The 13919-nt window shown below is 38.5% G+C and overlaps 1 protein-coding gene and 1 pseudogene across 2 annotated transcripts in view; one reads left to right on the top strand and one right to left on the bottom strand.

The window, feature by feature from the left end:
- The window catches only part of Exoc4 (exocyst complex component 4), a 750249-nt gene that overhangs the window by 611350 nt on the left and 124980 nt on the right, over window positions 1–13919 (bottom strand). The window lies entirely within an intron of this gene.
- On the top strand, window positions 10246–12461 carry LOC116098445 (annotated as a pseudogene).

The following is a 13919-nucleotide window of genomic DNA, read 5'->3' as shown; positions in this document are numbered from 1 at the left end:
AGACCCTACAAGAACACAAATGCCAGCCCAGGCTACTATACCCAGCAAAACTCTCAATTACCATAGTCGGAGGAAACAAGATATTCCATGACAAAACAAAATTTACGCAATATCTTTCCACAAATCCAGCCCTACAAAGGATAATAGATGGAAAGCATCAACATAAGGAGCAAAACTATACCCTAGAAGAAGCAAGAAGGTAATATTTCAACAAATTCACACAAACTTAATTCCACCTCTTACAACAAAAACAACAAGAAGTGACAATTACTTTTCTTAATATATTAATTTGAAAATTAATATGACCAACATATCCTAATCGATTGAAATCCAATAATATGAGGAACTGGGAATTTGTTGATTGTCATCCAATGATCTCTCTACTTTGGTAATTGGAGAAATAGGTCCAACATTGTACAATCTGTATACACAGTCAGCTTGTTTGTTTGTGACAGTGTCTTGCTGTGTACAACATAAGGGTCTTCAAATCTTGCTTCTCCTGTCTCAGCCTGCCTATTAGTAGTATTGTTTATTTCATGTTTTTACACTATACTATGGTTTGCAGAACAGCTTATATATATTTTTTATTATTTTTTAGAGTTATTTATTATTATATACAAGTACACTGTAACTATCTTCAGATACACCAGAAGAGGGCATCAGATCTCATTATGGATGGTTGTGAGGCACCATGTGGTTGCTGGGATTTCAACTTGGGACCTTTGGAAGAGCAGTCAGTGCTCTTACCTGCTGAGCCATCTCACCAGCCCCCCACAACTAATATATTTCAAAAGTATTTATATACCCAAAAGAAACATAGATGATTAACTAGGGAGGTGGCTTGTAAGGGAACAACAAAGTGAAACTGAATGCTTTGCTTGACATTTGTAACTCTTGTGTCAAGTTTGAAGAAGAGGACTTCATAAGTTACTCTTCCTCTGAGATGAATGCTTTTCTAAATTATCACAGCTAATGAACCAAATTTTTACCCTCACTTAATGTCTGTGCCACCCTCCAAGCAGAACCATTGTTCACTGAAATAGTTGGCGAATGACTTTATGGATAGACCATCTTAATGCCTACACCATTTCTTAAATGAATGTAACCTGTTCTCTATGGGCTGAGAATAAAGTCACTCACTCAAGTCAAATAACTTTGACCATAGCAGGAAGTCTGTATCCAAAAATCAATTCATTTCTTTGTGCAGCAGAACTATCAACTCTCAGCTTAGCTACGATGGAGGTAAAATCCTTTGGTGATGTGAGGGTCATTGAAATACAGCCTTATTACAATGAAATCCAATGTCTAAAAATTGTTCTTATTTTGGGCTTGTACCACAGTAAGAGCCAAGATTTTAAACTCTACTAAATATAAAACAAACAAAAAGACTTTAAAAAAAAAAAAACTCTTCAAAGATTCTTCTATCCTTTTCAACCATGCCCAAAATGTAGTAAGCAAAGACCCATCTTCCCAGGGACAAGTCAGGTTTGGCTCCCTTACACAATGCCCTACAGCCAGCCAAGGTTAGAAAACTGAAAATCAAGCCTAAAGCTTACCAAACTCAATATCCCTCTTACAACATGTAAATGTGACTGTATGTTAGAAAGCTAAGATAAGGATGACAGTGAATAAAACATCTACAACCATTGCCTACAAGCCTTTTCATGTACACAGAACACAACAAAGCACCACTATTTGTTAGACTGAATTAAGAAGACTCCCTGATAACTCCTTTGATTTTAAGCACTAAGCAAATGACAAGGAATTGGTGTTTGAAATGATCAAATTACTAGTTTCAACATAATCTTCATTGGAGCTTATAAATCAGAAGAAAAATTCAATGAATTGTGCAAAAGGAAATCATTGGTGTCAACAGAAGGAAGCATTCTGAAAGGGATCTTCAGTAGATGGAGCTCTCCCCTATGAATTGGTGCTGAATCTTTGAACAGGGAAATGTGAAATGCTAAAATGGGCACTCGCACAAAGGTTCTGCACAGAGACGCTGATTAAAATGCCAATCACCCTTCTCATAAGAGCACACACATTAACCTTCTTGTACTGGCCACACTTCAACCCTGAATAATGTTATTATTAAAGGTGTACAAGATACCAGCAATGTCTTCAAGACCACTAAGAAGGAGACGGAGTCCTTGCCTAGTATTTCTCCATCAAGCCACCTCTTAGCCAAAAGCAACAGCATAGCAATAAACTAGTTGGCATCTAACTTTCACAGGAAGAACCCTCAAAGTTTACCTCTCCCCTTGAATGTTGATGATTCAGGGAAACGTTCTGACTGCTACTCCTTTTCCTTCCTTTTAAGAAAAGTGACACAGATATACTGAGACCTGAACTTGCTGTGTAGGACAAGATGACTTTGACTTTCCTCTTCTTCCTTCCTCCACTATCACGTCCTTGGATTATAGATAATATACCATCACACCCAGCATACAGCCAACTATTATGAACCAATGCTAGCCAACAAAACATTTGTCAATTCTAAAACAGAATTCTGAAGGGATACACCAGAAATTCTGAACAATCTACATTACTTCCTCAGGCTCAGAATAAGGCTGTCGACTGCAAAGCAAGGTTAACTTGAGGGGTCGGGGGGCTAGTTGGTAATAACCTCTCAAGGTCATGCTCTCAAAACAACCTCGCTGACATGAAATCATTACTGAAGATCTCACTGTATTTTAGACTTACTTTTATTATTTTTAATTATGTTTAAGTACTGTGTGCTAGTAACTATGTGGGAGTTACACATGTCTCTGGGTGGCTTCAGAGAAAAGAAGCGTCATATCATTTGGAGCTGGAGTTAGGGGCCATGGTGAGCCTCCCGACATGTATGGTAGGAACACTACAGTCCTCTACAAGAGCATAAAGTATTTCTAGCTGCTAAGATATGTATCCAGCCCTTGATGAGTCACTTTAGGACTCAGGGTTCCACTGATTCTTTTCAGATGCCAAGCTTAGAACTGAATTACATCATTAGAGATGAACAAATCTATAACTCAAAAATAAAGAAAAAATCACTTTAATATGCTTCATGATTTTTAAAGGGCAAAAGAAAAGACACAGAAGTACACATGCACTCAAGTCTTTCAGCATAAACAACACTGCATGGGATCTACATAATCCAGCATGATCTTGTAGCATAGTCTTCCCAAAGCCAGGACACTCTTCTGACCTTGACAATAACTTCTTCACGGTGTAATTATGACTCGTAGCTGGAGTTGCCTTCCCAGGGGAATTGACTCCTGAGATTTTTATTCAGAAGACTTTCTTGAGTGTTGAGATGAAATGCAAAGGGCAAAAAAATTGTTCTACTTTTACTGATGATAAATCCTGAAAGCATTAAATCCATAGATACAATTTGTGATGAGATATGGATAGAACCCTGCAAGTGTAAGGATGAGCTAAGTATACTGACAAAGGTCAAGAAATGCACACAGAATGGGAGATGCACACAAAATGCACAATGGCCAGTAGCAATCCTACTTAATGATAACAATTCTCAACTCTGCTACTGAGGACAAAGGAAAAAAATGATATCAGAACACACTATTTAGACAGTGGTTTCGATAGATGACCCAAAGCTTAACAAATATCTTTCCTTTTTATTATTATTATAGAATAGAGTTTATTCAAGGCATGGGGAGAGGAATTGACAGGGTAGTAGAGACAGAGAAAGGCAGAGAGAGTACAGGAGTAGAGGGCAGCCATGAGCATGTGGAGAGAAAGGGGGAGGAGAAGGAGTGAGGGAGGAAGGGACAAGAGGACAGAGCAAGAGCAGGAAGGCCAGAGAGCAAGAGGGCAGCAAGAGCAACAGCTTCCGTAACTATTTAAAGGGGCTCCGCAGCAGTGAAAAATGAATGCATAAGAATTGAAGTTCAAAGTTTCTTTACAAGAGTAGGTAAGAGTTTACATGAATCTGTTTAGAACTTTTGGCTAAATCCATCAAGACAGAAAAATATGTATCTTAATGACATCCAGCAATGATGTGGAATAAAAAAAAATACTGTCAAAAAATAAACCAAAGTAAATTAAGCCAAAGGTACTGACTGGTCCCTGTAACGTCAGCCTCTGAAGACTATGGTTCTGCTCAGGGTATTTTCATGTCTGAAACTGGAATACAGTTAAGATCATACAAGTGCACCAAGCAACAAGTTAAATCCTGTATTGTTATTGATTCTTAGTAAACACTTAAAATAAAATTCACTACCATTTCTAGAGACTCTGTAGACAGATAGCTTTTCTCCTTCCTGTAACAAGAGCAGCTTAAGGAAGAAGGGGTTCATGTGGTTCACACGTTGAGAGTACATTCCATAGTGGAGGAGATACAGTAACAGTGGATCTGGCTGTAGCAGCAGAAACATGAGGCAGCTGGTCCTGCTGCACTGCATCAGGAAGCAGAGAAGCACTGCTCCTGGCTGGGTCCCTCATTTGGTCTAGAACCAAGTCCATGGAATGGTGTCACAACAATCAGGGTAGACTTTCTTTTCTTATTTAAATCTCTTGCTCTGAAAACAACTTCATCAGAGATGCCCAGCGGTGTATCCAATAGAGGATTCTGAATCCAGTCAACCTGACAAGTCAATTGATCACCACACCTCTAATAGAAATTAAGCAAGAGGTTCCACTGTGTGCCATTCAGTCATATGCAGAGGAAAAAAAATTACATACACAAAGACATAACTACGTCAGACTTGGCATTCATTTCATACCTATATGCACAACACTAATTTCCTTCATTTTTTTCTCAAATACTATGCTTTCTTCCTTCGCTTCTTTGATATCTTTACATATACAATTCCTGAGAAGAAACCTCTGAGGTACTATAAAACAAATGCTCAGCATGCTACCATGAACCCCACAGGCTAACCATGTGGTGCGCACAGACATAAACCATCTTCACTATATATGGGCTCAGAACACACTGACTGGAGATAGGCAAAAATAATCAGGCTTTCAGAAGGCAAGCTCAGCTTAACTAGAATTTCATTTCTCAGACTCCCCTCCCAAAAGAAAACTCCTTAAGAACCTTCATGGTGATCCCCTTTATTTGTCATATAAGGCTGAATTATCTGAACACTGCCTTAAAAGTATCACATGGGTAAGTTACTGACAATAAGAATCAGGAAAATAGATGGATCTTTTAAGTTCTCTGACACCAGGGCTCTCTCTAAATAAGGCCTTATAATTCCCACTCCTTTACTTCAAATACAATCCCCTTCATGGCCCTGCAAGGGTGACTGACTCAGAACTCCGAAAAAGAAATTATTTCCAACACTTCTCAAACTATCCAATAGGAACATTCTCCTGAATACCAGCTCCCTGGGGCAATTAAAACATGTAGAAAAGAAAGAGGGACTTAACTGAACAACCACAGCCTGCCAAGTGTCTGAATAAGGCCAACTGTTAATGTGCTCACCGCAAGAAATTTAGGCAGGGGTCAGGATGAGGAGAGCAGAAAGCCAGTTCACTGCTCTGAGTCAGTGAACTCCAAAGGTACTGATGAAAATCCTCAGGAAACAAAAGCAAATCAACTCCACTGAAACGCCTGAAGAGTAACAAAGAAACTCAGCCATTAGCACATATCTCTCCTCAGCCGTACTCCACATGACTGCTTTAAGATAGGGATAAAAATCACTGTGCTCAGCTACTGTGCAGGACAGATCTCTTCTACTTGTGTGGAGAAGTAAAGATGCTGCCATGCTTCCCACCACAATGATACTGAACTGAACCGCTGAAACTGTAAGCCAAGCCCAATTAAATGTACTTTATAAGAGAGAGAGAGAGAGACAGAGACAGAATGAATTAAACTAAAAGGGGAAAACTAGCATGGCTAAAACTCCTAACATTTTAATGGGTCAAAAAATGGTATTTTACTGGTAGAAAAACAAAGCCTCAAAAATGTGGTATAAAAACTAGACCACAGGGCTGAATAGATGGCTCAGTGGTTAAGAGCATGAACTGCTCTTCCTAAGTTCAACTCCCAGCAACCACATGGTGGCTCACAACCATCTATAATGAGATCTGATGCCCTCTTCTGGTGTGTCTGAAGACAGCCACAGTATACTCACATATATAAAATAAATAAATCTTTAAAAGAAAAAAAAAAAGCTAGACCACAATTATGTTGCTGTATTGTTGCTAAACATTTACAAATTAGCAACTTCATGGTACATTTTCTTATGAGCACTATGGAGCCACAGCCTATGTGTAAGAATGAGGATTTATCTATACAAACAATTGGGAGTTTTATGTGATTAGATTACACTTCTCTTTCTATACAACAACTGCAGACTCTTCCAACAAGAAAACTGTTAACACAAGGCAGTCCCAACACAGAATATTTGCAGAGATTCCAAATGGTCTTTTCATTATGGAAACAGGTGAATAGTAAAATATGAAGGGGTAATTGCAAAGAATCACTGATAGGAGTTCAATTATCTTCAACGTGGCCTACAAGCCATAATCCACAGCTAGCCTCACTATATTATAAGAATATTCTGAATTTATACTTGATAAATTGAAAAAAGCATAATGTAATGTTTCAGTGAAGTTTATGAAATTTGATGTATAACTAATTTGAGTTCAAATCCAAGATCTGCCATTTAATAGTAAAATATATATATATAAAAAAAGCCTGATTATTATTCTTCCACATCTTAATTAAATATGGTTGCTAACCCTTAGGGTCACAATGCCTTTAACTTTTGTGTTTAAAGAGTGTGGATCAGTTGAATTTGTTTTCCTATGTGAATACATTTGAAAAAAAAAGATTATTTTGATACTTGTTAAAATAGCATACAAGTCCTTATTGGAAGACCACTTCTGTATAGGGCAGAAAACAGGCATAATTCCACATCTAGCAAAGACAGCCAGGGATTTACGGTCAATGAGCAGCAAGAAAAGCATACAGAGCAGACACACTGGTGCAGAGGGGCATTCTTACTAAACTAGCTTAGCATGATTCTTGCTAAGTTACACATTAAAGGTAAAGGATTAGACATTTGATCAGATGTCAAGCTTGAAGCCATTCTCCCTACATTGGCAAAGCAATATTTTTATTAAACTATACTTGCTAAAGTCAGGAGTAAGCAAGGCATGTGTGGAAGCCTCGGGAGCATCTCTTGATGAGTGCAAAGGCCAATCCACATACTGCACACAGTGGTAAATTCTGCTAATTCTGGCAGCAGTGAGTTGTTGCCTCTCACTCTCAATCCAAGCTATGCACAAAGACAGTCTAGACATACTAGCTATGCTTAAGTAGCATTTCACATCTGCTAGCCACACTTTGTCTTTTTCCGCCAGTACTATCAATACAAGTGGCCAGCACCCTAAATTAAGAACTTCTGTATAAGCAGACACAACCAGGTAAAGTGAACAATGAGAATCGCACTTTATCATCCTGGTTGTTCTCATAATGAATATTTCATGTTATACTATAAAAACATATCAATAAAATTATAACAGGTGATGAGAACCAAAAAAATTTCAATGACTTTTCTCTATAGTTAAGTCAAAATCATGATCCTAAGAAACATTAAGGGTACAGCCATGCTTCTAGTATTTGCAAAAAATAGAGAAGCAGTAAGTAACTTAATGGACATACGTACTTTGAGTTCTCAGTAGCAGGCACTACCAGTCTTCTGGACTTTAGCCATTAAACGTTTTAAAGGAGTTTTCAAACTATGCTCTCAAAAATGTCATAGAGGTACTTCATATTCAATATATGTTGACAGTACAAAATGGTCTAAGAAAATAGGAGAGGTTTGGAATCAGAGTCTATTTGGGGCTCAAGTTCATTTTTCCCAGAGTAAACTGTAATACAGATAACACCTGGAATAGTGAATTAACTATAAAATACAAACAAAACATTTTTAAAAATTACAATACAAATATTTGTAATATTTATGAATTTTACTATAATCTAAAACAGAAACCACAAAAGAGAACTGAGTTTGAAATTCAGAATTTCCAAAGCTCTCTATTTCCATTCAAATATTTATTATTAATCTTGTGATTACTATTCTAGATATTTTCCTTCCTCTTACATATTTAATATGGCTCATTGCCTGCATACTAAAACAAAATTACAAATTTTATTTTATTGACATTTGCTGTTTGTACATCATTAAAATGTGATTGCTAAATGTTGTATGAAGCTAATATTAAGTTTTTATAGCCTCAGAAACATACTTCTTTAAGCAAGCTAAGTACCTAAGTTTTAACCCTTCCACCACACTCAATCTCTTGGACAGTCAATGTATCTACATGCCATGCTCTAGAAAAGCAGCATGCTCAGGATACAGTCATGCCCCAGAAGGTTTACAGTCTATCCAAGAACAGACACAAAACCCACATACGATAAAAAGTTCCGGATTAAAAAAAAAAAAGTAAGGATATCTACAACAGGGGCTCCAAACCTTTTCCACTAGGTTAGTAAATACAGGAAGCTTGGTATCAAAATTGAGAAATGACAAAATAAATGAGAACTATCCAGGAAAAAAAGGATATGATGATAGAAGACTGTTAACTTGACAGGACCCTTCATCAAGCGCTATAAGCCTCTGACTATGTCTGAGAGAGTTTTATAAAGGACATTAACAGATAGAGGAAGACCCACCATAACTGTGGGCAGCACCATTCCATGGGGCTGGGATCTTCAAATGAATAAAAAGAAAAAGCCAATACTAGCCACTTACCAGATTCTGGTCCTGACTCATGAACCATGATCAGTAGTCCTCCAGCTCTTGCTGTAATGAATTTCCTACCATGAACGGATACATGTATGTCCTCAAACTGTAAGCCAAAATAAGCCATTCTTTTCTTAAATTGGTTCTTATCAGGTATTTGGTCACAACAGGTTACTAATAAAAAGCATCAGAGTAGAAGGTATAAAATTGTGGGGCCAGAAAGCCCTGTAACTGGGGGAGCCAGTCTGGAGCAAGAGTGAGGTTGGAATATATCCAAACCCTGAAAATCTCATCCTGAGACTGCCAGGAATAGGGGCTGCTTCCTCCCTGCTCTGGACCAGCACGTCCCAGAGCACCAATGCCTTATGATCCCCACCTCCAACACTCTTAAGGTAATCACATAGCCTGGAGGTCAGATTACAGAATAAATTTCTTCTCTCCCTATAAGGACATGTCCACCTAGCTACCTCGAATTCCTCTTCATTCAAATGCAGCATTCCCAGCACGTCAGCACCAGTCAATAATGTACACTCATCCCCAAAGCCCCTACCCACTCCTCAAGGTTTAAATATATCTCCAGAGAAGGCTATTTCTCCCACACTCCACCAAATGGAACCCTGCTAACCTACCTACTTCATTCCTTCCGGTCCAGCCTGGTACACAACAGTGCCTGGATACCCCAAGGTGAGAAGCAGACACCAGGCTGGCACAAAATCTTGGGAAAATGATAGAACAAGATACATCCTCAGCCAGAGAAAATTGAGCTGTGAGAAAAGTCTTTGTGTCATGCCAAGAACTTTAAACTTGACCTGCAGTTTGAATGTTAAGAAAAGTGTTGTATTTTAAAAGATGATCCTGCATGTAATGTGAAGAGTGAAGCAGAACAGGGCTACAACTATGAATGGGATGATGCTATGATACATGTAGAGAAAAGATCCTCTGGACTAAAATATGGCCATTGTGGGGGGAGGGAGGGAAGAAAGAGAGAGGAGCAGATCTTTAGAGGTATGAAGGCAAAAAATTACACTTCTGTGATTGATGAACTGTATTTGTGTCATGGAGTGGTTGGAATACTCAAACTCCTGGGTTGCTCAACTTGAGGCTGAACTTGGTTTAGTACTCAGCATTACATTCAGAAAGCAGATTATCATTCTAGTGATGGATCAATACACTAATTACACTAATTCATTTCTTCCAGCACTGACACTCAACATTGACAGCTCAAAATTTGTATATTGTACCAAATATGATGTCCAATTGGTAGTTCTTCCTCAAATGCAATGAAAAAGAAATTAAGAGAGGCACTAAAAGAGGTAGGAATCTTAGTGCCAAACAGGTCCCAGAACCTCCATGCTACAGAACAGGAAACAGGAAGAGATGTATGTTTTCTGTGAATAACAGGATTGTTCCTTACTATTCCAGAAACAGGCATTAAAGTTGAGCTACTAACTTTCAAACTCTGGTCAAGCTCACTGAATATGAGGGTAGCTTACACTGAATGCAAAGAGATGTGTGGTCTTGTCCCCAGCACAATCAAGCCTATATGGAAGCAAAGGAACCAGTAGTCAGTATTGACCTTAGCACCTTCTACTGATGTGTGTGTTTTCCAACACTGAAAACGAGAGAGAACTGCCAATGACAAGGGTAATCTAGCCACAACAAGCTATGTTGCTTTTACTAACACCAAATTATTCTCTGGCAATTCTACAAAGATTCAAGTTGCTATGAATACCACAAGACAGTTTCTGTTGCTGAACGTCTAATCAGGTGTGGGTCTGATGGTACAACTGTTCAGTCTGACGTATAAATCAATGGACCTTCACAGTAATGAATGATGCAAGCAGCCTCAAGGTATCAGTACAATAATAAAAACTGATGACCAAAGTTTCTACCCAGAGACCGTCTCCTCTACAGCACTAATAAAGATTAAGGAAATTCTAGAAGCCTCTCATGGGAAGACGGTTGTCAATGGTCACAGTGCCAGCTGACTTCAGTGACCCTCAGCAGCAGGCAACAAAGGGTGCAGGAACCATTTCTGGTTTCGATGCACTAAACATCAATGAAAAAAGCTGTTGCTACTATTGCCTGTGCTAGATAAGAAGGTTGGAGCCCTACAAAATGTGCTGCTTAATGTCAGGCCTCACTATTGAGGATAGAATTGTTCAGGTCAAATGGACGGCAGAAGACACCCACTTGGATGGAGAGGACTCTGACAACTAGATGGTTAACCATTGACTGCTGAGCTTAAATGCCAGAGCAAAATGGACGTCAGTCAGATCAAGACAGGTATGCATCATCTGCACACTGCCTGTGAGTGGGTTAAGTGTGCCCTCTCCTACAGTACCCAGGCCAATGTAGAAATTGATTCTCCCTATAAGGGAATCCATTTCTATATCTACATTAGCCAAGCTCCATTTGAAGAACTACATATGGACCTGTTCTGTGGCACGATGGTTACTGTAGGAAAGGCCTTTCAAGATATCAGATGAGACACGTCACATATCCACAATATTGTCTGGTGGGGTTCAACTAAAACACCCACAATTCAAAAGCTTCTGCAAGACTTCTTCAGTGGAAAAAAAAATTGAACGCGATCATTATTAACCCCAATGAAGCCATTGCTTATGGTGCCATCCATCTTGGCATTCTCTGAAAACATGGCTGAAAATGTTTAGGATTTGTTGCTCTTGAATGTCACTTTTTTTTTCCATTGGTATTGAAAACAACAATGGAATCATGCCGGTCCTCAGCAAACACAATACCATTCAGCCGAAGCAGACACAAACCTACTTACTCTGACAACCAGCTAGGTGTGCTCATTCAGGTATATGAAGGTTAAAGAACCCCAACTAAAGATAACAAACTAATGGAAAAGTTAGAACTCACAGGCATACCACCAGCACCCTGTGGTGTGGCTCAGATTGAAGTCACTTTTGACACTGATGTGAATAGCATCATCAATGATACTCCCATAAGCAAGAGTACAGGAAAGGAGAACAAGATCACCATCACTAATGACAGGATATTGAGCTGAGGTCCAGGAGGCTGAGAAGCACAAAACTGAAGAGACAAAGTATCATCCACGAATCCATTTGAGGTCTCTGCATTCAACAGTAAAGGAATAATTTAATCCCAACACTGGGGAAACAGAGGCAGATGGATCTATGTGAATTCAAGGCCAGCCTGATCTACAAAGTAAGTTCCAGGACAGCCAACAATATACTGAGAATCCCTGTCTCAAAAAAGAAAGAAAGAAAGGAAGAAAGAAAGAAGGAAGGAAGGAAGGAAGGAAGGAAAGGAAGGAAAGAAGGAAGGAAGAAAGAAAGAAAGAGAGAAAGAAGGAGGGAGGGAGGGAAGGAGGGAGGGAGAAAAAAAGGAAGGAAGGAGGGAAGGAAAAGAAAGAGGGGGAGAAGGAAAGAAACAAAGGAAAAGAAAAGAAAGAAACAAAAAGAGAAAAGAGAAGAGAAGAGAAAAGGAAAGAAAGTAAGAAAACTTCCAAGCAAGATTAATGATAAGGACAAAGTGAAGAATCTAGAAAAGTGTAATGAAATCATCAGTTGGCTGGATAAGAATTTAACTGCAGATAAGGGAGGATTGAACACCAAAAGAAAGAACTGAAGAAAATTTGCAACTCCATCATTATCAAGCTATACCAGAGAGCTATTGGACTCCAGAGGAATGCATGTGGGCTTCCCTGGTCACGGAGCTCCTCCCTCAGGTGGTGCTTCTTCAGGTCCCACCCCTGACTGGGTTGATTAAGTCAGTCCATGGAGAAATGTAGCATGGATCCACAGGAAACCATTTAAAGGACACAAAGTGAGCAAGTTCCACGGCATCAGGAAAGCTGAGCTGATACAACAAATTATAGGGCATTATCAATATTTGAATAGCAATGTGCACAGGGAAAGGAAACAACACTGCACACTATAAGCATTCCGTATTAAATGGAAATGCCTTAAATAAAACTGTTTAAATTGTGTGGAAACATACTGCCAAAGCACTGGTATCACCCAAAAGTTTGTTAGAAATACAGTTCTCTTGTCCTATTTGATGAAATACTGAACAGGAATTTACATTTGAAGATCCCAAAGGCTTACAAACTTGGGGAGTTTGAGAACCACCAATTTAGAGAACTTTTCAGTAACTTACTTTCTATGGATGAAAGAAAAATACATACATAGCTGGCCTTACACCTGACTGGAAGAGCGACTTGGCGATACTCCTTCTTTACACCACATACAAGGCAATGCACATAGGTAGTAAGCGGCAGCTGCCGTTCATCAGCACCCATGCAGAGTCAAGCATGGGTGGCAGACACATTTAATCCCACACTAGGGAGGCGGAGGCAGATGGATCTCTATGAGTTTGAGGTCAGCTTGGTATACTTAGCGAGGGCCAGAACAGTCAGGGCTATGTTAAGAGATTCAAAAAAGGAAAAGAGGAAAATTAAAAATCAAAACAAAACAAACAAAAAACACTAAAGCAGGATCTCATATATAAGATAGAATTAAATAAATGCCTTAAACTATGGTTTGTTATTGCTTTAAATATTTTTACAAGGAAAAATTATTACCATTATATATTTATTGAGAAGCACAATTGATAGACTACATATATTAAACCATCTCTAATTTCCTCTTTTCCTGGGGGAGCTTTGCAAAGCTCTTAATTATGTACTAGTCTGGAACAACTATTTCATTAGCTAATTTTCTGCCGACTCCCTTTGCCAGGTGAAAATGTGTCACCATGATTCTTAAAAGAAAACACAGTTAATGTGTTTTGGATAGTAAATTGCCTTAAAAGGATAATTAATCTTCCAAGTGCAAGATAGCACATATATTAAAATAACACATTCAAAAATAGATTATAAAGATGAAGAAGCTAAATTCAAAATTTGGACAAACTTGACAAGAGTAATTGTGCATAATACCTGGTATCTTTATGTTAAATCTTCAATGAAAAAGATTCATACTTTCATTGAATCCTTTTTATTATTGGAAAATAATAAATTATTAGAAAAAACTTAAAAAGACTATCAATAACCTTTAAAAGGCTAAAATCACAGAGAAATTAAACATCTGACTAAATAGAAAACTCACACCTAAATTGGAATCACTATTGGAAAAAGAGCCACTGTCCAGAAGATCTCTCTAGACTAACAATAATGAGAACACATGAACCATGACATTGAAAAACACTGTTGTGTGTGAATAGTAA

The sequence above is a fragment of the Mastomys coucha genome, unplaced genomic scaffold (genome assembly GCF_008632895.1).
Source record: "Mastomys coucha isolate ucsf_1 unplaced genomic scaffold, UCSF_Mcou_1 pScaffold20, whole genome shotgun sequence".
Classification (NCBI taxonomy): Eukaryota; Metazoa; Chordata; class Mammalia; order Rodentia; family Muridae; genus Mastomys; species Mastomys coucha.
This window is presented reverse-complemented; position numbering and strand designations above follow the sequence as displayed.